Source organism: Paroedura picta, chromosome 6 (assembly GCF_049243985.1).
Source record: "Paroedura picta isolate Pp20150507F chromosome 6, Ppicta_v3.0, whole genome shotgun sequence".
In the NCBI taxonomy this organism is placed as follows: domain Eukaryota; kingdom Metazoa; phylum Chordata; class Lepidosauria; order Squamata; family Gekkonidae; genus Paroedura; species Paroedura picta.
The window spans coordinates 31,058,580-31,081,705 of NC_135374.1; the positions used below are offsets into that span (position 1 = coordinate 31,058,580).

The following is a 23,126-nucleotide window of genomic DNA, read 5'->3' on the forward strand; positions in this document are numbered from 1 at the left end:
TTCATTTAAGCTATCAATTCTAATTGAAATGTTTTCTCCCTTCCACTCTGATGTTGTAAAAGATTCACAGGTTTTGAACAAAAATCTCAAAATCCCAAAAGGGATATAAGGCTAGTTTACATAGCATAGAAGAACACGAATCTTGGGTCTAAGTTGGAATTTATTTATCTTAAGAGCTTTGGACCCTATCTTTTCAATAAAATGGCCAAAGCACAATAAATTCCTATTCTAAATACCTCATTTCACAAAGTGAATACAAAAAGCAGCAACTATATTAAAGCATATTAAAATATAATTAATATAGTAACAACTTTAATAAGTTGACTAATAAAATACTTAAATCCTCAGTAAAACTTAATAAATTTACAACAGTTGCTATAATGTAATACACTTGTACCCTTGTTAATAACATTTTATCACAGTAAGCAGTAATCCATAGAATTCAGCATGAAAACAAAAACAATAACTCAATCTTACTGAAATAAAACATCTTAACTAGATGTGGAAATGAATAATAGCATGGATTAAGCCAGGCCTATCTGGTGAATCTTGTGTTACACAGTGGCAGTGTTGCCACTTAGGAAGCTGCTTTCCCCATCTTCTAGACCAGGATCTTTGATGATGACCTTAAGTAAGCCGAACTTCGTCGGGGCAGACAGTCCTTTAGATAACCAGTTCCCTGCCATTTAAGACTTCCAAGATTAAAACTGAAAAAATCTTTAAAGCCAATGACAATATTTCAGGACAGATGTGATATGAGTACTGTAAGTGGACTTGTCAATAGTTTGCGGCAGCATTTTTGGAATAGACTTGTGAAACACAAAGTGGGTTGGTCAGGCAATTTCTTGCTCTCTGTGTTTTTCAGTCAGATGAATTCCTGAATTTCATAAAGAATCCCTGATTTTTTGGAGATATAGGTATGTACTTTGTACTGTGAATTAATCTTTATAATTGTAAATGAATAAAGAGTTAAAATAGGTGGGACTCAAGCTGATAAGCTTGGTTTGAGGACTGAATGATTGCTAAAGTACAATGGCCACTGCAGAACACCTGTCTCTGACCAGCATGATAGATAAATCATCATTACATGAAATGAAAGTATTATGTATAGGCTTTATCATGAGTCAGATGAGTTTGGAGTTTTTAGCATGTCCTTTATCTCCCTGTTTTTTATCCATACTGACCTGTGAACTTCTATTCATTGGTGACATTTTTGTTATGCAGTCATCTCCAGTGAACTGTCTTCTGAGAAGTAGCATATACGAATACATTTATTGCCAAATCTTAATGACAGTAAATCGTGCTAAGTATTGGAATGATTTTCACTTCTGCAAATATAATGTTGTGAACACTTAAATAATAGGGTTTTGATGACTTTGCACAAAAATATTCATATGGGAAGTTCTCAGTTTGACATATAGATCCCTTGTTCCCATAAAGATACCTTGATATAATAAAATGGATATATGCATGTTATATCTTTTTTCATCAAAAAAATAGTACTCAACAACTCACTGAAAGTAATGAATAACCAGGCCATTCAGCTGCGCCTTCCTTATACTCTTAGATATTTATGGGAAGTCTTCTGGGTATCTTGGAGATCCTCACTTCCCCCAAAAAACTCCGTATTAAGGGTTTTGTTTTATGGAAGAATGGCATTACAAAATTTTATGCACAGTATAATGGTAGACCAATGCTTGTGTATTGATATTTAGTATGTGCACTGTTATACCACATTTTCCATCTTACTTTGTTGGCCTCTATTGAATTATGAACAGACTAGAAATATAGCCCGCTGTATGAGGGATACAGCGGGCGCCGGAGGCTCCCTCGGGTAGCGGCCTGACGCGGCGAGAGGTGCGCTGCGCGCGGCTCGCAGTTGCTGGGGCTGGGAATCAGAGGGACCCTCCGATTGTCTGTGCAGAGGAAGGGTCCAATCCGGACCCTTCCTCATCATGGACACATCCCGCCCCATAACCCCTTAGCGCTTTATTTAGTCCGCGGCGCCGCGGGCGGTGTTTAGATGTGCAATTTGAGAAAATACCAACTCAGATCTGCAACTGTAAAAGTTGCAGATTGTCATGGAAAGTGGCAGCTATAGACTGTTAAAATTGAATCAGACCTGGCAAATCACTGTCATAATTAAAATTACAAAAAACATTTCAGGGAGTGCTTTATCCCATGATTACATTTTGTCTAATACGAAAAAAGAGCAAGGAAAAAAACCTGTTCGATAAGTCTTGATTGTTGTCTTGTTGTCTTGACAACTTCTGTCTAGATTTGCTAATTATTGTTACTTCTGGTCAAATGCCAAAATCATTATGTCTTGGGTGGCAGTAGAAGGAATAAAAGAGATCGGGAAAAGTCTCATACAAGGAAATAGAGGTTCTCTGGATTGTGTAGACAGTGAACTATTTAGCAAAGATTAGAGAACCTGTATTGGGAGATACGTGTGCAAGAGGAAATCAATATGTAACCAAACCCTTCAGAAATTTACAAATCCAGTTGGAATATGGGAAACATGAGGATAAGAAGTATCAAGCAGACAACGTAAAAAAATGGCATGTTCAGATAATGATGGTCAAGTCCATTTAAAGAGATTTACAGCTTAAGAAAATCTATTCCATCAGACAACAGCTCTCCAGAATGTCAGGACGAGGTCTTTCCCAGTCCTTTTTATCGGATAAATTTCTACACTCAAGTAGCACCATAGTGGAATTAAAGTCAGATGCTCACAAGATACCTTGTTCCAGGGATAAGGGCAAGTATCATTGTTAGAAGAAAGAGTAGGAATATGGACTACAAAGAACAATCAGCTGGTGTGATTCCAAGAATAAGTAGCAAAGTTGTGTGGAGTGGGAGTTATAGTTTAATACTATGTGTGTTTATTCATAAATAAGTCCCACTGAATTCAATTGTCATGGAATTTTGCAAGTTTAGATGTTTTCATCTGAGGAAGTGAATTGTCAAATATTAATTGATTCTTCTGAGGAGCTGCTTTAGTCATAATGAGGTATACTATCTTGAAAGTGGATAGTTAATAGTCTACAGCAGGAACCCTGGGGTTACTTGAGAGCTCCCCAGGAGTTGTGTGGCCTTTCTGAGAAGTTCAGATGATCACTGACATCACTAGATGTCACTGGACCCCCCTTCCCCTTTGCAGGCCTGTCTGTTTTTCCACAGAGGAAACTGTAAATGCTCGATTGATTGGCTGGCTCCTGCATCTTACTTCTGCACCCACTTCTCTGAAGGTTGTATGTCACCATTTCCAGGCTTCTTCAATGCCTGTGAAATACTTCATGCCAAGATACAAAGGAATGTAAACTATTTTGTATCTTTAAAGCTGGAGGTCGTGTGATGTGCCAAAACTTCATGAATTAATTTAAGCAATTTTTTAATTTTTTAAATAAAAGTTTCGTAAGGCAACAAAAACTGTCTAAGACATGACATACTGTAACGAATAACATGGGGTTGCCAGGGATATTTCAGTAAACAATCAGCTTTGTGACAGACCACACTACAATCCTTTATAGACCTCCTGAACTCTTCCGTTATCCTACTGTTCTCTCTGTATACCTATTTTGTCCATTCTATGGAATAATAGGAGTATGAGGGCTTACTACCTCACTCAGACTATTCCTCACTCAGACACCTCACTCAGACTATTCTACAAGATGGGGACCCCACAGATATTGTGTATGAATTGGCAGTTACTGACCTTACCAATTTGCAGAATGGCACTTTTGTTCAGATGCAGGAAACTTGCAGTATAGTGTAATACAAGAGGTGACCCTACATGTATCTGGGTCCAAGTGTATGAAGGACTTTATAAGTGATAACCAGAATTTGCAACTGAATTGGGTAACGGATCAGTAACTAATGCTGAATGGAAAGCATCTTTTGCTTTGTGCTAGATCCAGTTCTTCAGTAGCCTTCCAGTTGAATTCTGGATCAACTTTAAGGTGCTGGTATTAACCTTTAAGGCTACACATGGTCCGGTTCCAGTGCATCTTAGGGACCGCCTGTCTGAATACATTCCCCAAAGGGCATTAAGTTCAGCTAATGCCAACAGGCTGGTGATCCGTGGCCACAAAGAAGCGTGTCTGGCCCTGGCCCTGACTTGGTGGAATGAGCTCCCAAGTGAGATCAGTGCCCTGTCAGTGCTCCAGCAATTCCACAGGACCTGCAAAACAGACTTTTGCCCAGTCTTCAGTTGAAGCCAATATGGATAAAATAAGGTAATTATAGGCCTTCCCATACACACTATCTTACACTGCTACACCAGGAATCCTTCTGAGTAGTACTAGGCTGTTTACGACCGTGGCCATTTGGTAACTGGAGGTTTATTAATTCCAGTTTTACAGATTATTATGTTTTAATAATTTATGGTTTTATCATCTTTTAAATTAGGCTGTGAGGCTTTAGCAAGCTACTTTGCAGATAAAATCTTGCCGCTTCGCCATGTCCTTAGTTCCACAATTGATACAGAACATGAACTGGAAGTTCCATGGTGTCATGGGGGGATTAGGTTTGATGGCTTCAGGCGGCTCTCTTCATTCAAAGTAGACAAATTGTTGGGGTCAGTAAGGGCAATCACTTGCTCCCTAGCTGCTTAAGACAAGCGACCAGTGGATAGGTGATCCCCTGAGGGATATTGTCAATCTCTCCCTTTTTTCGGGATAATTCCCTCAGTAGCTCAAGACACCAGTGGTTTGCCTTCATTAAAAAAAAAAAAAGAACACCAGCTACCGCCAGGTATCGTACCTTGTGTTCCTGTGTAAGGTAGTTAAGAGGGCTGCTGCGGACCAGCTCCGAACTCTCTTCCAGGTTAGACTTCTATAACTATGCGGGCCTACCTTTGTTGACCTGGAAATTGCAGCTGGTACAGAATGCAGCTGTGCAGATCCTAACTAATTATCCTGGAGGGCTCATGTCCAGCCTTTGCTAAGACAGCTGCATTGGCTACCAGATTGCTTCCAGATTAGGTTCAAGGTTTTGGTTTTGACCCTTATGGCTATATGTGGTTCGGGCCCTACTTACTTGAGGGACCACTTACCTCCTCATGCTCCCTGTAAGGAACTCTGCTTTGTGGGTATAAGCTCGCTGATGGCCCCGGGAAGCACACCTGGCCTCTACCAGGGCCAGGGCTTTCTCTGTTCTGGCTCCTACCTGATAGAATGAGCTCCCAGAAGAGCTGAGGGCCCTGATGGAGCTCTATGAGTTCTGCAGGGCCTGCAAGACAGAGCTCTTCTGCCAGGCTTTGGTTGAGGCTGGGTGATGACCAGGATATGAGGTTGGGTCCCCCCCATTAAGGTTCCGGGCCACAGTGCTAGACTACACTCAGAACCACTGGACGATCCTACCCTGATTTTTACCACCACCAATGTTGTAATCTGGTCTGCCTCCAATGGCTCTGCTGTGGGGAGAGGACTTTTTAGTATTTTACCACTTTTTATCAATTGATAGCTTTGGAGAACTGTTTTTAGGTTATTTTTGTATATATGTTGTATGTAGCTTTATGGAATTGAATATTGTTTTATGTTATATTACTGTGAACTGCTGCAAACTAGCTTGCTGTGAGCAACAGTATACAAATCCAATAAATAAATTGACAAGGAGGCATCCAGAATCAAACCCAAATTCTTGGCCGAGTGTGAGGTCTTTAGTTGCACTCCATCCAGGGTGGGTAATCACGGTTTCTGATATGTCCCCTTCCTACCAAACTAAAGGGCCTACATCATGGGGGTTGAATTTCAGCCAACTTTGGCTGAACCAGACTGTCACTGCAACTGGCAAATCTTTCTGGGGGTGAGTCAATATGACTGTCCATTGATTAAGAGATAAAGCTGGGTGTCATCTTCATACTGATGGAACCCCAGCCCAAAACTCTGAAGTAGTTGGTAAAGAGGGTGCATGAAGATGTCAAATAGTGTGTGGGAGAGTATTGTACCTTTTGGAACCCCACAAGAATGATGGTATGAATGCAACTGCTCCCCCCCAGGAACCCTTTATTTCTGGTTCTGAAGAAAAGGAACCAGCCATTGAAGGTGTATACCAGCTCTAGCGAGGAGGTGAGCTAACAACTCAAGGTTGACAATGTCAAATGCTACTGACAGATCTAACAGCACAATAAGAGCTGACCCATCTCTATCCATCTCTATTCAACTGTCTCCAGAGATCATCTATCCAGGCAGTCAATGCAGTCTCCACTTCATGGTCAGGCTGTAAACCAGACTGGAGTGGATCGAGGGCCTCCAAGTATGCTCATAGCTCATCTGTCATAGCACTTTCAACTTTCCCACAAATGCTAAATACGAGCCTGGGCAGCAACTGGCCAAGTTACAGTGATCAAGCGATGGCTTTTTCAATAATGGGCAAACCACTTCCTCTTCAAGGCTCTCTGGGAACTCCCCTGATATAAAGTAGAGGTTGACAATTAACCAGAGGGGCCCTCTTTTTCTCCCCATCCCGATTTCAGGAGCCAAGAAGGGCAGGGGTCCAGAGGACAGGTGGTTGCCCTCACTGAGCCTACCAACTTGTCCACTTTGTATAATGAAAGTCAGCTGAAGTCATTGAACATATCCCCCAAGATGGCTAAGAGGGTCTCCAGCTGCCTTTCTGAATAGCCCTTCAGAGTTTGCCTGAAAAGCTACAAGAAACCACATAATGAGTTTCAAAAAATTATTGGTAAATATGTAATTATATACAGGGTGACTTGCTCAGCTTGGAATGGGTTAAAAATTATTGTGGTGCTATGGCTGCACAAATGGAGCTTTGTGATAACTGCATTTAATCAATGTTTATAATATGCCCTCTGATATAAAAAACTAGTTAATATAATGGTATATTGATGAATGGCCCATGTATAGTTCAACAGCAGGACTTGGTGGGCTACCGTATTTTGTAGAGAGAGATTCTGCCCCAAGTTCTGCTGAGTTTGAAAGACAGAGCTCTTCTGCCAAGCCTACAGCTGAGGCCAATTAGGAGCTACAATAGACCTACCACCGGGCCTCTCTCTTCCCTCCTGTCCCCCCACTTTTGATTCCTCATATTTCCTTGTATAGCAGCAATGCAAAAAATAATATATCAGTGGTGCTGACAGTTATTTTTAGTTTAATTTTAAGACTTTTAAATTAACTAATGGATTTTATATTGTAATGAATTGTAATCTTGATTATGATGATCATCACCCCAAGACTGCAAGTCTGAGAGGGGCGGTATACAAATAAAAATAATAACAATCCTATTGTGACTATCTTGGGTAATACTAGTCCACAAACCTGCCTAACAAATGCTGGGACAGCTGGTCTGTATCTTAGAAAAACTGGACAGGCAAATGAGAAAACAGCTATGGGACAACATTAACAGCTTGCATAATGGTAAAATAGGGAGCACCTCATCTTCTGCCAAAGGCTCCTGTGGAGAGAGAGTCTAGTCTTTCCCAAGAGCAACAGCAGCTGGCATGGTGGTAAACTGAAGCACCATATAAAACCTGTTCAGAAATCCTCAATTGCCACAGCATGCCTTTATTTGTAGAGTTTATTAATATGATGCTGGTATTTCATAGCAGTATTACCTTGAAATATGGGGAAAGTTACTATTAACTTGAAGAAAGTACAGTAGGAAGATGCTGTCTCATTGTATGGTGGTTCTGTTACATGGCTTGTGCCTTCTGAGGTGTCCAAAGTCATCTGATGTAGTTGGGTTTCTTTATAGTGTCTTTATATTGCTTTTTAAGAGTCTTTCACAGTGGTTAGCAAAGGAAAATCAAAACATACAACCATAATATAACTAATGCAAATCATTAAACTCTAATAAACAACTCAACATACTGAACCTGGCAACAGTTAAATCAATCAATGCCCCCCACTTCTGTCAGAACAAAACTATTTTTATTTGCCTTTGAATGGCACCAAATAAGTCCAAATGAGCTGCCATAGGAGGAAAGTTCCATGGTCCTGGAAGTATCATTTAAATGGTTAAAATCTTGCATCTCCAAAAGATGGAGTAGGGCCTCCGTGTAGATTTCAAAGACAAGGTAGTTCATATGGGAATAGAATGGAGCTAAGTAATACACCAGTAACCAATGAAGCAGCTCTGATAGATTGTCTTAGCAAACACTGAGCAAGTTCATCTCAAAGCCAAAATCACTACTGCTGCTTGGTTCTTATTCTCAGCTACAAATGCTGGCAAAATGCACATGTTGATAGCATTATGGAAGTTTACACTGCTGTTATTTAGGAGTTATCACTTCTAGTGACTAGCCTGGCAAAGCACTACCATGCTCTTTGTGAAGGGAAGTCCTTAAAAGTAATTGTAGTTTTGAAGTTACATCTGTTAATTCAGAAATTTTATCAGCTCAAGTTTGTTGGAGGACCAGTTCCCCATATAGCCGGTGGTCATACCCTTAGTTTTTATCCGAATGCAATGAGCAAATGTAACATTAAGCCATCAATAGAGTTAGTTAATCCACAAACTCACCTCCTATTCTACATGCTAAAACCACCCGTCACTTCTTTCATACACACTGCAGCAAACCCACATCACTTTTCTTCTCTGGTCCTAGGCTGCCGCTGTCGCCAATGTTACCTTTTGCATCCTTCGCTGGCCTTTGATATTCACAATTTTACTTTAAAGACAAAGATTGTCTGAGAACTTAACACTGTGAGATGCTTTATCAGCTATTGGTATATAAGGTTCTTCACCCCCCCCCCCCAAGGACTTTGGTTTCTTAAACAAACTGTCAAAATCACTGAACTTCATTGGAGTGATACAGCGTATCTGTGGAACTCCTTCAGAACCCTGTTTAAGTGATTAATTTCTTTTCCCCAAGTTTAAGTATTAGAAATTTTTTTGGTTAATTGTAATTTCCTTTTTAAAAAATCCAAGCTTCCTACTAGAAGTATAGGAAGGAGCTTAATTAAGTTAGGTGGTATCTTTTAAGATCTATGGGTGGGAGTGGGGACGGAATCTCTGCTGGAATGGTGCAAAATGTTATTTTATTGAGCTGTCTAACACTAAAGTAACAATCATCCAGGGAGAGAAGTTGTGAAATATACATTACAATGCAACAAAGCCAGTTGTTTCTTTTGCTTAATCCTTATTGCACCTAAATTAGTGATTCTGTAGGGACATGGCATGTTTGCATGGTCCTTTTAAAATTTGGCTGGCCCCTGCTGATATGAATCAAATGCACTGTCTTGTTATTTGTCAGATTTTAAAGCCCCATTTTTAATCACTTCATATAGGTATCTAATTTGAATCAGGCTGGCAAGCTGCAGGGTTCTTGCGCCTGTTTAATTGGTATCTTTCTCATCACATTTGAATGAAATTGTACATGCACTACAGGACTTCAGGAGAGACTACTGAATAGCCAAAGCTGTCACTCTGGAAACAGAATGGTGTGGTGCAGCCAAACTAAAGAGAGAACTGGGGTCAGAGAGTTTGTATTTGGGCAGGGTGCTTAAATATATGAAATTAGTTTAATGTGACTGCAACCATATTTAATTCTTGGAGTTGATAGTTTGCAGTATAGTTGAAATGTGTGTGTGCATGTGTGTGAGAGAGAGATCTGTGCAACTTGTAGAGAGATTGGTTTTAGATGTCATGTTGCAGATATTGTGAGCCATGCTTAGAGGACTGGGCATGTGCCACTGGCTTATATGTGCCTTTGCTATTTTCTTACAGTTTGCCACAGCTCCATTCCTGTTTTTCTCATCAAAGCATAACTTATTTTTACAAATGAACAGGCAAACTGCCAATGAAATGGCAAACTTGGTAAGAAGAAGGAATCAACAGTTGCAAGCTCTGGAAAGATCTACAGACTGAACATCACCATCATTTTAAATAGACATCTATAATGCACCCTTCCCACAACCATAAACATGAATGGACCAATGGTGCTCTAGTCCAGGGGTTCCCAACCTGAGGCCTGCAGGCCGCATGCCGCTCCCAACCTCTTTCTTTGCAGCCCTTCAATTGGGTTGTCTGCTGCTGTCATTCTCAGGGCATTTTTCATCAGACCCATACTGTTTGTCCTGCCTCAAGAGGCACCATCTACTGCTGTTCATCCTGTCCCTTGCAAAAAATGCAATAGCATTTTATCCTCCATAATAGCATTTTGGCCATTCAACTATTTCTATCTCTGTTTTCATCCAAGAGGTCTCATGCCAACATGCACGGTTCTTCCCTCTTCATTTTATCCCTCTCCAGCCCAGCAAAGAAGATTGGGCTAAGAGATAATCAGTACCACCACCCATGCTTACGGGAGGTATAAATGGGAGTGAAATATGCTCAGTGCTGCAAGTTCGAAGTACAAGTCTAGGAGGTAACATATGTAGCCTACCATACTAATTGTCCACCACAAGTGTAGTGGCTTGGTCGGAAACCAATTCTATGATTCTAAAAGTTAGTTATCAGACCAATAACTAGCATATGGTACTCACAGAATCATAGAGTTGGAAGGTGCCATACAGGCCATCTAGTCCAACCCCCTGCTCCATGCAGAATCAGCCTAAAGCATCCATGTTAAGTATCTGTCCAGCTGTTGCGTAAAAACCACCGGTTATGGGGAGCTAAATATCTCCTTAGGCAGCCGATTCTACTGCTGAAGTACTCTGTGATTCTGCCCCCCCCCGATATCTAGCCAGTTGTGTTCTATACATAATTTAAACTTTTTGCTATGGATCCTATCCTCTGCTGCCAGGAAGAACTGCTCCCTGCCCTTCTCCAAGTGACAACCTTTTAAGTACTTAGACAGCTGTCATATCCCATCTCAGCTACTTCTTCTCCAGGCCGGATATACCCAAGTCTCTCAGCCTTTCCTCATAGGGTTTCTTCTTGAGGCCCCAAGTCATCCTTGCCACTTTCCTCTACAGCCTCTAAATTTTGTCCACATTCTTTTGAAGGGAGGCCTTCAGAACTGCACGCATTACTCCAGGTGTAGTCTGACCAATGGGGTACACAGCAGAACTATGGCATCTTGTGATTTTGATGTGATACCTCTATTGATACAGCCCAAGACTACATTTGTTGTCTGTACCACTGAATCACACTGTCTGCACATATTTAGCTTACAATTCACAAGGACCCCAAGATCGTTTACACCCACTGCTACCCAGAAGCATATCTCCAATGCAGTATGCATTCTTTTCATTTTTTTACCCAGATGTATAGCTCTGCACTTATCGAATTGCATCATATTATCATTTGGCCACTTCTCCAGCATATCTCATTGATCTGTATCTTTATCTTCTGAGGTGTTTGCTACTCCTCCCAATTCTGTATCATCTACAGATTTAATGAGGAGGCCCTCCACCCCCTCATCCAATATTGATAAAAATATTGAAAAGTACTGGACCCTGTGTGGAACGCTGTGGCACACCGTTGCTTACCTCCCTCCAATCTGATGAAATACCATTGACAACTTTTCTAGGTGTTGTTTTCTAACCAGTAAACCATCCAAAAATCCAGTCTGCAGTCCTCCAGTTTACCTTTCAAAATATCATGGGGAATCTTGCCAAAAGCCTTACTGAAATCCAGGTAAACGACTTCAACATAGTTTCCATGATCTAGTAAGCCTATCACTTAGTCAAAGAAGGAAGTTGGTCTTCCAGGACTTGATGAAGACAAATTCATGCTGACTACCCTGGATCAACAAAATCTCCATCAGATGTTTGCAGACTGTCCCTTTAATATCTCCTCCATTATCTTTTCTGCATCTGCAGTCATACTCACTGCTCTATAGTTTTGGCACATCTTCAGTCCTCCAGGAAGTCGTAAAGGTGTTGGACAAATGTTCTGCAAGCTCTGCAAGTTCTGTGAGCACTTTCAGGTGCACACAGGTGCTTCTTGACAGCCTCTCTGTTCATGTCAACCCACCACCCAGACACTATACCTTGTCTAGGATACATCCTAGAAGTGTCCAAATTCTTCCAGGTAAAAATGGTGGCAAAATAGGTAGCGAGCCTTTCTGCTCCCTCACTGTCAGAGTGTCTCCATCTTCACCCAACAGTGGTCCTATTCCCTCTTTCAGCTTATGTTTACTCCTTACATTCCTGAAGAAGCTTTTCTCGTTATAGTGGGCTTCCCTGGCCAGTCACAGCTCACTCCCAGCTTTGGCCTCTCTGATGGCTGATCCAGAGTGCTTTGTAACCTGCAGATACTCTAGAGAGGTCTGTCCGCTTCATTTCTTGAATATTTCCTTTTTCTTCCTTAGCTCTTCCAAAAGTTCTCTGTTCATCCAAATAGACTTCTTTATCTGTCTGTCTGTCTGTCTGTCTGTCTGTCTGTCTGTCTGTCTGTCTGTCTGTCTATCTTGGGTCTCCTATCACTTTTCTGTCTTGCTGGAATAGTCATGGCTTGAACATGCAATAGTTCTTGCTTGAGGAGAGCCCATCTGTCACTTGCTCCTTTCCCTTCCAGCATTCTTGTCCACAGGATGACTCTCATGTCTCTGAGTTTATGAAACTCTGCTGTACAAAAGTCTAACATACATATCTGAGTACAAATTTCCTTGTCCCCTCCATCTCAAGAGGAGTTCTAGAAGGACATGGTCCTTCTCCCCACTGGGGTCACCCCCTTCTTGCTTGTTGGTCAGTATTAAGTCAAGTATGACCGAGCCTCTCGGAGGTTTTTCCACCATTTGATAAATTAAATTGTTGGCCAAGCATGTCAGAAAGTTGCGCAACTCTGGTTGCTTAGCAGTTTGTTTCCCAGACCACATCAGAGAAATTGAGGTTACCCATAATTTCAAGGTTCTATTGCCTCTGATATTCTATTAAGCTGCTCAAGAAGGGAAGCATCCACATCCTCACCCTGGTCAGGTGGACTGTAGCAAACACCAATCACTATACTCTGTTTTTCCCTCCCTTATCTTAACCCAGATACATTCTCCTGGAGTGTCCTTCTGTAGTGCTTCTTGACAGGCAAGCCCTTTCCTCATATATAACGCCACTCCACCTTCTCATTGAACTTTTTGTCTCTGCTTGAGAAGCTCAAGCTGTTACTTTTTATTGTCCATGCTTCAGACATTAATATATAGGCACCTGAAGCCTCTTACTTGGTTCCATTTGACCCTGTCTTTCCAGACAGGCCATGGTAATTTGTTCTTCTGCATTAGAATCTCTATGTTGGACATCTTCCTCTTATGGCTTAAGTTTAAATCTCTCCTGATGAATCTCCCCAGGTTCCTGCTAAATACATTATTTCCTAAATTGGATAAGTGCAGTCCATCTTGTGCTAGTAGACCTTCTTCTAAATAACCTATCCCATGATCCCAGAATCCAAATCCTGGAACCACCAAAACAGCCAGTGGTTCACCTCCATTATTTTCAATTCCTGTCTTGTTCCTCTTCCCCTTATTTATTTCTTTATTTCTTTTATTTTATTTATTTATTTATTTATTGAATTTCTATACTGCTCTCCCGAAGCCAGCTCAGCATCAAAGAGAAAACCACTTGTACCTCATTTCTTTCAGCTGCCTCCCAAGTCAGCGTTAATACATGCAGTTGTGTTCATGGCCAAGTTGCTTATTCCCACATGGACCATTGCAAATGGGTAATGATTCATAGGTTTGATCAGTCTGAAGTCTGTAATATCTTTAATCTTTGCTCTTGCAAGCAACACACCTCTCCGACTAGGGTCAGACATTCCATGCCCTTCAACAGAGAGTCACTGATGACTAGCACTTTTCTTTTGCTTTGAATGCCACCTCCTCTTATCCCCATGCCTTCTTCATTTTATCTTTGATTTTGTTTAGGTACTTCCTCTGCCCTTGTTGTTGATTCCATCTCCTCCACAATAGCCTGAGATGTATTTCTGAGCTACAATGACTCTTGAGTGCTGTCTTACTTGTTGTGTTCAGGCTCATTTTGTAGAAGTAAGAGGAGGTCCCATAGGGAAGTCTTCCCCCCCCCCCATTCTCCTTTGGACTGGTCTCTTCATTCCTTTGCAGATTTGAACAGCAAAATGAGTAGGATTGCAGAGCAAAATGGGTGGAGGACGGAATTGACAGCTCCTCCCTCCCTTCTAATCTTCCCACCAATAGGATGCATTTAACTGGTGCCTAGAGCCTCTTGTGGCACAGAGTGGTAAGCAGCAGAAATGCTGTCTAAAGTGATGTCCATGAGGTTGGGAGTTTGATCCCAGCAGCCGACTCAAGGTTGACTCAGCCCTCCATCCTTCCGAGGTTGGTAAAATGAGTACCCAGCTTGCTGGGGGGTAAAACGGAAATGACTGGGGAGGCCACCCTGTATTGAATCTGCTATGAGAACGCTGGAGGGCGTCACCCCAAGGGTCAGACATGACTCGGTGCTTGCACAGGGGATACCTTTACTTTAAGGGAGCCTCTTGTGGTGCAGAGTGGTAAGCAGCAGAAATGCTGTCTGAAGTGATGTCCATGAGGTTGGGAGTTGGATCCCAGCAGCTGGCTCAAGGTTGACTCAGCCCTCCATCCTTCCGAGGTCGGTAAAATGGGTACCCAGCTTGCTGGGGGGTAAAACCGTAATGACCGGGGAAGGCACTGGCAAGGCCACCCTGTATTGAGTCTGCCATGAAAACGCTGGAGGGCGTCACCCCAAGGGCCAGACATGACTCGGTGCTTGCACAGGGGATACCTTTACCTTTACCTTCAGAGATGATAATGGGTTGGGCAAGGATTAACTGCATCTCACTCTAGACATAATGGGGAAGCTGTTCTATAGTATAGTAAATAGTGACATGATAGCCCTCTTTAAGTATTTGAAAGGTTGTAAATTGGAGGAGGAGAGGATGCTGTTTCCGTTGGCTGCAGAGGAGAGGACACGCAGTAATGGGTTTAAACTACAAGTACAACAATATAGGCTAGATATCAGGAAAAACATTTTCACAGTCAGAGTAGTTCAGCAGTGGAATAGGCTGCCTAAGGAGGTGGTGAGCTCCCCCTCACTGGCAGTCTTCAAGCAAAGGTTGGATACACACTTTTCTTGGATGCTTTAGGATGCTTAGGGCTGATCCTGCATTGTGCAGGGGGTTGGACTAGATGGCCTGTATGGCCCCTTCCAACTCTATGATTCTATGATTCTACTCTTTGGCTGTGATAACTCTCTTCCTAAAGTATCAGGTTTGCAGCTTGGTGGTTCTTTTTGATCTGAACTAATCTTTGAATGCCCATGTGGCATCCATAGTTCCTTGCACCATCTGCCAATTATAGATGGTACACCAAAAGCATTCTTTCCTGGAAAGAAATTAGCTTTCCTGGATACATCAAGGATTGATTGCTTAATGGCCTTAATGTAAAGTTCCTGCAAAACATTCTTAATCTCACTGTATTTACTTCTGCACTGTCATTTAAAGGGAATGTTTTCTGCTTCAGTTCCATAGAATATGCTGGTTTATATAACTGGAAGAAAACTGTAACTAGTTACAGATTGGTTAAAAATTATGAGATCTCTATGTGAAGCATGTGGAGTTGGAACTGATTCACATGCTAGCTAGCCTCTTACTGCAGGCATATGTGGAATCTCGCTAACTGCTGCTTGTCTTGCTGAAGAAGGGTGTGTGTGTGTTTGCCTTTTCCTCAAGGAAATGGAGTTGGAAGCTTGTTTCTTCAGCTGTGGCTGCTACCTTAGTTTCACTCTCCCCCCATACATACACAAGTTGTATTCTTCACCTGCTTTGGCAGCAGCTGTCACTCTTCTGTGTAGATTCTTTTCTTGTTTATGAAATGGACCAGCACAAGGTGTCACCTTGGCACTAACCTTACATACCTGGAAGAAATGCTTGGGGGGGGGGGAAGAAGGCTGAAAATCCATGAAAAAAATCCAGCCAAATTTGCTTTTCTCCCTTAGCAAAGAATTGTACAAAGCATTCGTTTAAGCTGCTCAGTAGAATGAAGTATGAAAATATAAGTATAGTGGCTCCAGGAGTGTGTTCAAGCAGTGTCCCAGGCCCATTTCATATCTGTACGATTACAGTAGTAGTAAAGAGTACAGTACAGTGCCCTCATTCACATGAATAGTTTGGGAAAAGAGAAACTTGGTAGGCTGTCTAACCATAGTTTGTATGAATAGGTAGGTAGTTTCCGAGGGTCAGTCTTGTTACACACCAATCTGAGAAGTTTCCTCATGCGTGTATGAATGTGTTTCTGTGTAGAGAAACCAGAATCTTGCTCTCTGACCTGCTTCTCCTGGGATGCTTATGGGTCTGTACCATTTCCTATCTGTCTCTCTGATTGTGGATGTGTCTTTTCTTAATCCCCTGGTGTTTAGAATATTGGGCATGTGTAGTGTGTTCTATAGAGCCTCCTGTGGCGCAGAGTGGTAAGGCAGCAGTCATGCAGTCTGAAAGCTCTGCCCATGAGGCTGGGAGTTCGATCCCAGCAGCTGGCTCGGTTGACTCATCCTTCCGAGGTTGGTAAAATGAGTACCCAGCTTGCTGGGGGGTAAACGGTAATGACTGGGGAAGGTACTGGCAAACCACCCTGTATTGAGTCTGCCATGAAAACGCTGGAGGGCGTCACCCCAAGGGTCACACATGACCCGGTGCTTGCACAGGGGATACCTTTTACCTTTACCTTTACCTTTAGTGTGTTCTAAGATTCTGGTTTTATTTGTGAAAAATTGCTAGGGATGGGATATTACTTTAGAGAAGGCAACCTCTTGATATTAATTTATTTTTTTGGAAAAGTAGAAACCCAGGACTTGGGAAGTAACTTAACAGTTTGGCTCCTGATGTATCCTGATGTATAAGTAGAAGATTCGGATATTAGTACATGTTAAATGTTGTTTTGATGACAACAGTTGTAGCAGCACAGCGTGTTTTTTTCTGCATAACTTCTTCCGATACTAGTATAAGTTTGTGTGCCTTTATGTCTATAAAAAAGAGGAAGATGCTTGTCTTAGTTCAGGGTAGCATACAAATACAGTACAACATGCTTTTAGAAGTTGCAACATATTTTACTTTCCTCCCCCTGCAAATTGAGAATGAGCTGCATATACTCTGAGAACTTTTTGTTTAAATAACCATGTCGTGCTTTTCATTCGAAAGGCAGTTTATTTCTGTCCGTGTTACAGTATGTATTATATGTATTTATATGACATACTGTGGTATATGGTGCACCTGTTCAGACATAAGTAGAGGTCATTGTTAGAACTGTTAGGGAGAGAAGGTTACTTAATATATATGTATGTATTTGGGGGAAGAGAATGCTGGGAGAATGGCCCTCTGTTCATTTGTTTACTGGCAACCTCTTCCAGAGACTCCCTCTTCAGTAAGATCAGTTTTCTCTGCTCTACTATTGTCTGGGGAAATCTATCTTCAGGAGTTGCTTTCTTAAAAAGATCTCCTGCCCAATCATCAGTGGGCTTTGTGTAGTTTGCCTGTCAAAAGAGATATGTTTACACCTTCCATGCATGTGTTAAAGCTATCGGGTTACAAAGCAGGGTGGCTGATGCAGTTCAGTCCTTCGTGCTAATATGCAAAAAAAATGTATTTATGATAATTACATAGACTGCCTGGAACAATGCATTCCAACATCCTGTAACATAAATAAGGAAGGTGGGGCCAGCTGACATTAAACGGTTTGTTTGCCAGCAATCCTGATCTCCACTATATATACTCTTCCTATTACACGATCTCAGACTGGCAGCGCTGAACCTGTTGCTGCATTAGCCGAGTTGTATTTTGCTAGATAGGGGAAGGAGGGCTGTCTGCTGTCTGGTAGGAGGGCTTTGTCTGTGTGTGCCTTTCTCTCTCTCTCTCTCTCTCTCTCTCTCTCTCTCTGTCTCTCACACTCTCGCTTGCTCTCTCTCTCTCTCTCTTTCTCTCTCTCTCTCCCGTCTCTGTGGTTTGTAAGGTAGGTTGCAGTGTGTGTATATACACAACATCAAGAGCAGGAAAATGGACTCATTAGGGAGGCAGGCAGTCATTACCATTCACACTGCACTTCCAGGCAGACAGCGATTATGAGGAGACAAACTGAGGACTGGGGATCAAGGTAGGCCAGTCAACTTTTCTAAAAAAAAAAAGAAGAGGAGAAAATTCTGTTTTCCTCCCCCCATAATCCTCCCCTCCCCCTAACACTTCTCTGTTATATCATCTCCCTTTGCTTTTTTATTTTAGAGACAGAGAAGAGATGTAAGTTTGTGAGACCTGCATGTCAGCTTAAATTTTGGAACATCTCTGGAAGGCCTTTCCTTTTATAAATACATTCCTCCCTTCCACTTATTTAAGGCTGTGGTCCTTTACAGTCATTCACTTTAATTACTTTTTTATTTTAAATCGGTGAAGGAAACAAATATGTTTGTTTTTCCAACACTAGTTCCAAATAAATCAATATCTTTCACTCCTTTAAAACAACCCTCTCCGTATGTTAGTGGGTCTCTGCTTTTTCCTTTCTGTTTATGCAGTTCCATCTGTCTGTCCATATATCATGTTCTCCTTGTTTACTGCTAAATGCCCCCCTCCCTCCCCGGTTAGCCTTTGCCAATGAGTTTTAACTGTAATGCCGGTGTCCAGAGCTTACAGTGACTGTTCTTTGTTTGATATCTGTTGTAAGTTTAAAGTCCATATTTACTAGGTATGAAAATGCAGCCTGGAAAGCAGGCTGTACTGTGTTGAACAGAGTTGTTTGTTTGTTCTTAAATCATATTTTGGGAAAGGATGTTAAATGTATTCTTGGACATTTATTGTTCCCAAAATAATGTACACAATATTTTTCCTGCTAGTTGGTTGAAGAAAGATAAAGATTCTATTGTGCTTATTTTGGTGCGTTATAGGGGCATCTTTTGAGGACTTAAGAACTGAAACTTTCTAAGAGGTAGTTAGTATTCCTTGATTTCACTTCTTCCTTGCCCCCCCTTTTTTTTTGTTTTTGCCCTATGTTGAGGAAGGAAGATGGTAACATTTACAATATGCCCGAAATGTCTTGGAAGGGATTTTTTTTAACACTTCCTTCATTCCTCTCATCGACTGTATATTATTTCAAGTACTGGAGAGGTCTGTTTTTAAAAATTTGTCAGTGAAAGCTGGAATGTAATGTATGCTGTAGCTAATTTTAAATGGCTTGAAGAGCTTTTTGAACTAGCCCCCCTCCTTTTATTTATGAGTTAAAAAGGTGGCTAACTGATGTGTTTAGAAGGGCTTTTAAACCTGAACTCATCTCAGGGCTGCCACAGAATAAAACTGTTCCTCTGCTGACTTGTTTTAGGCAGAGAGACTGAGAAAGAAAGTGGAAGGGAGTTATATAAAATGTTCTGGGGAATCAATGAGTAACTGCTATAGTATAGAAAATGGATGCTAATCAGTAGAGATCTTCCAGCAATAACAACCCATTAGAAAGCATGATGATTAAATAACAAAAGGTGGTCCTTATTTTAGATTGTACTAGGCCTTTTCTTGATAACACAAAGGAGGCCTCAAAGCTATTTCCCTAACCCACCTAGGACTGAGCGGAAGATACTGCCACTCATGCACATCCAAAATGTAATCCATTATTTTCGAGCAATACAAAGTTTTTCAGTTCTATCAGTGTTTTATGCTTTTTCTAAGAAAGAAAAACTTTTTAAAAAAAAAACTGTCTCTCTCCCATCCTTAAATGAGGCTCCTACTGAGTGACTGGCCAAGTTAATTTAAATGAATGCAATAAATGATCCAGCAAACCTGGCTCATTTGAGCTCCTTCTCACTCTGCAGTGTTTCTAACTCTTTATACGTTCATCCTAAACATACTTGGAAGAAAGTTCCATTGAAAATCTGTATGGTTCGCTTCTGAATCAATGTTTGTATTATTGAGGTTGATGCTTTTTGCTGCATTGCCCCCTCCCCCAATTATGTAATTTCATATGATAATAAATTACCCATCTTTTCTGTTCAATTTTAAGACAATATTATACCCTCCTCCCAATTGCGTGTCAGATATATTTCTTTCTAAACATGTATAGTAACTGAGCCCTTGATTTTGTAGATTTAAAAATGTATATCCTTCCCACATCATGAATTTAAAATACTGAAACTTTGATATAGAGGTCATAAGCAGCATGCAAGTTTTAAATGTTTCAGAGTAATTTGGTGGTCAACTTGGTGAATTTTGACAGCATTATTTAGTAGCTGTTCATCCCTTGTAAGATGTGTGTGTCTATGGACACCCGATGCTTACTTCTGTACCAGGAGAGGTGTGTACTCTCTTCCAGGGTAGCTTTTTTTTTTAACTTGGTTGGAATGTTTTAGGCCTGATCTTTTATTTAAATAGAAGAGTTGCTGAATTGGTGAGGTGCCAGCTGTTGTACATCTCTTTTTAAAAGATTAAAATATATTGCTTAATTTTATGAAAGCCCAGAGGCAAACAGAATGTTACATTGGAGGAAGCGAAGATGAATATGAAATAGTCAGAAAAAATGTTGTATTAAAAAAAAAGAAACCTTGCCATTTGAAATAGTTGATTTTCTGTATAATTCTTTTTTCCTTGAAAAAGCTGTCTTATTCAACAGGTAAAAGTTTGATGGTGATGTATGTTGAGTTGTAAAAAGCATATTTAAACTCAGTAGAGAATGTTTTGGTGTGATTAGTAATGAAGTGGATGAAAGTATCTAACCTGGTTGCACCTTGCAGATCTTTTGAAGCCCCTTTCGACCTAATAGTAGAACATGCTATGGTAGGGTTGGTCTGGCCTCAGTACACTTTATTTTAGCATTGGAACAGACAGTTATCTAACACACCCACATGAGGAAGTGCTCTGAAATGGTTGTTTCATGCTTTGCCATGCCCTGTAGCTAAAACAATTTGGACTGCCTGGTGTATGTGTATTCTTCTTTAACTCCTCTAAGAGTAAATTGTCAATGGGATGAGCTGTCAATAAACTGCTACTAAACCAATGTTGTTTGGGTCAAGATTTTAAACAGAGTCCAGCAAAATAATAATAATTCCTAAAGTTTACTGACTTCGGGGGGAAATCTACTTATTATTATGAAGTCACTTGTAGCAGTTCTCTAATCTTGGAATAAAAGTATTGTAAATATTCTCTCAGTCTTTTTCAGAGAGAGCTTTAAATGCATGAATGAACAGCTATGTGTCATTTACAAAATATATTTGAGAAGTAAAAATTTACAAAGGGGGTTTAAGCCTTGTGTTCATCTTTGAAATAACTGTTCTACATCTCTAAATGTAGCACTGAGAGATTTAAAAAAGGAAAGAAAACTATTTCAAGCAGGATTCTTTATAGGAAAAAGATGACAAAATGATCTGACCTGATCTGTTTTGTCTTTATGTAATTTTATAGGACTTATCTATGGAAACACGGCAAAGATAGTTTCCGTTATGAGGAGTTCTGGGATAACAGCTCATATTTTTATTCACGATTATTTAGGTTTGTTTAAACCATCTAAATAAACAGCCTGATTTTTTTAAACTAAGAATTTTAGTAAAAACTGTTCTCTTTTAAACAGCAAATCTTCTCTCTGTACTGAGTTGGCAAGATAGATCCTGCAGCAACAGGCCAGCTGACAGTAAACAAAAGTGAAACTGGTTCATATAAAATGCTTGTCCATCCACAGTAAACAAAAAGTAAACAAACAGCAATAAATTGGGTTTCAATACTCTTTCACCTCTAATAGCTGAAGACTTTAATAGGCAACAATGTTGCTGTAATATGATGGTGAGCAACTTCTTGGGGCTTTTTTGCCACGTTTACCAATTTCATACCGAGGCAAAAGTTTATTTCTTCTCAGGCTTGGGATCAATTCAACTTAATTGCAACATGTTTTTGATATTCCTGCTTGACATTTAGCTTTCCACAATACTATACAGAAGTAATGTTGCTGCTTGCTTTTTTAAAATATAAAAGCTGCCGTTTGCTTTCCCATTGCAAGAGGGCCTGATCCTTTGGTCTCTAAGTGATTTACTTCAGTCCTTTGAAATAATTAATTGAAGGCTTTGTTTTCACCAGGATTCAGACTTGAATGAGCAGGAGCCAAGAATACTGAAAAGGCAGTTTTTAATCATTTGACTTCTTTAGGTACTCAAGTTTGGCTTGGCATAGTTAGATGGAATTTTGTAGAAGGGACAAACTTATCTAGGTTTCATCAGTGAGAGGATGAATGGTATTAAGGTGGGGACTTCTGAAAGGTAAGATAAGTAAACTGGGAATATGTAATAGGTACAAATCCACATCCTGTTGAAGTCTGTGCAGTTCTTATGAATTATATTGTATGCAGAGATATCATAGGGTGTATGAAATGAATACAACTGTGGCCATCTAAGAGTTGCTTGGTTTTGGTTATGTGAGCCCAGAGGATGTCTGTTCCATTACTTCACCCACTCTGTTTTCAATCTGCTACCCCTCACTTAGTCGGAAGCCATGTTGGCAATTTAATTGGGAAGAAGCTTTTGTTGCTGCTGTCTCTGCTCTTCCCATTCTGTAAACAGCATAAACTGTTAAACTGGCATGCATAATTTCAAAAGAGGGATCTGATTTAACAACATTTTACTGTTATATGTATGAATGGGAAAACAATGAAATCAGTTCCCACTTTCCCCTATTTAATGCCACATTCATAACTGGGCTTTCATTTTCTAATCTAGGTTTTTTAAATGATTTTTTATCTCCCTTTGAATGCTGCAATATATACATATAGTTTAATAAAAATATAGTGGCATGTAACATTCCACTTGGATAACTGGGAACTTGCTTCAGGATCCTCCTTTGAATATATCCCTTCTGCTGTTATACATTCCTCTTCTCCACCTAGCTTGCTGTAATCATTGTTTGGGCATTGGGGCTAACTTTAGAGGTAACTAGAATTCTCCCCAAATCGAGGTTGAAATTACTTCAACAGTCCAGTTACCATAATCATACTTGGCCCCAGTTCAGACATGGTTAGAGAAAACTATAGAAGAGGTGTGGGCAATTGGTGTGCTAGAGAGTGGATGAAAGCTCTCTTTTTGGAGTCTACTGGAACCTAGAACTACTATATTGAGCCAATCTGTTAGCCAAGCCAAGAACTTTGTTAAAATATTGAAATTTCAGCACACTCTTATAAGCCACCACCATTTTGTCCTATATCTTTGTCGCTATTTAAGTCAGTCACAAGCTTGTTTCTTGAAATTATTTCAGTTCTCCTCATTTAACACATTTTAGAGACAGTTTTCAAAAAA

The 23,126-nt window shown here is 40.6% G+C and overlaps 1 protein-coding gene across 21 annotated transcripts in view; it reads left to right on the plus strand.

Annotated features, from left to right (window-relative positions):
- Window positions 1-23,126, plus strand: part of ZBTB20 (zinc finger and BTB domain containing 20) — a 643,318-nt gene that overhangs the window by 27,277 nt on the left and 592,915 nt on the right. For 4 of the 21 annotated variants that reach the window (XM_077341939.1, XM_077341934.1, XM_077341941.1 and 1 more), the window contains exon 1: window positions 17,687-17,974. The exons of the other annotated variants lie outside the window; for them this stretch is intronic. The gene's annotated coding sequence lies outside the window, so the exon portion shown is untranslated. Of the gene's footprint in view, window positions 1-17,686; window positions 17,975-23,126 lie in introns of those variants that run through there. 21 annotated transcript variants of the gene reach the window in all.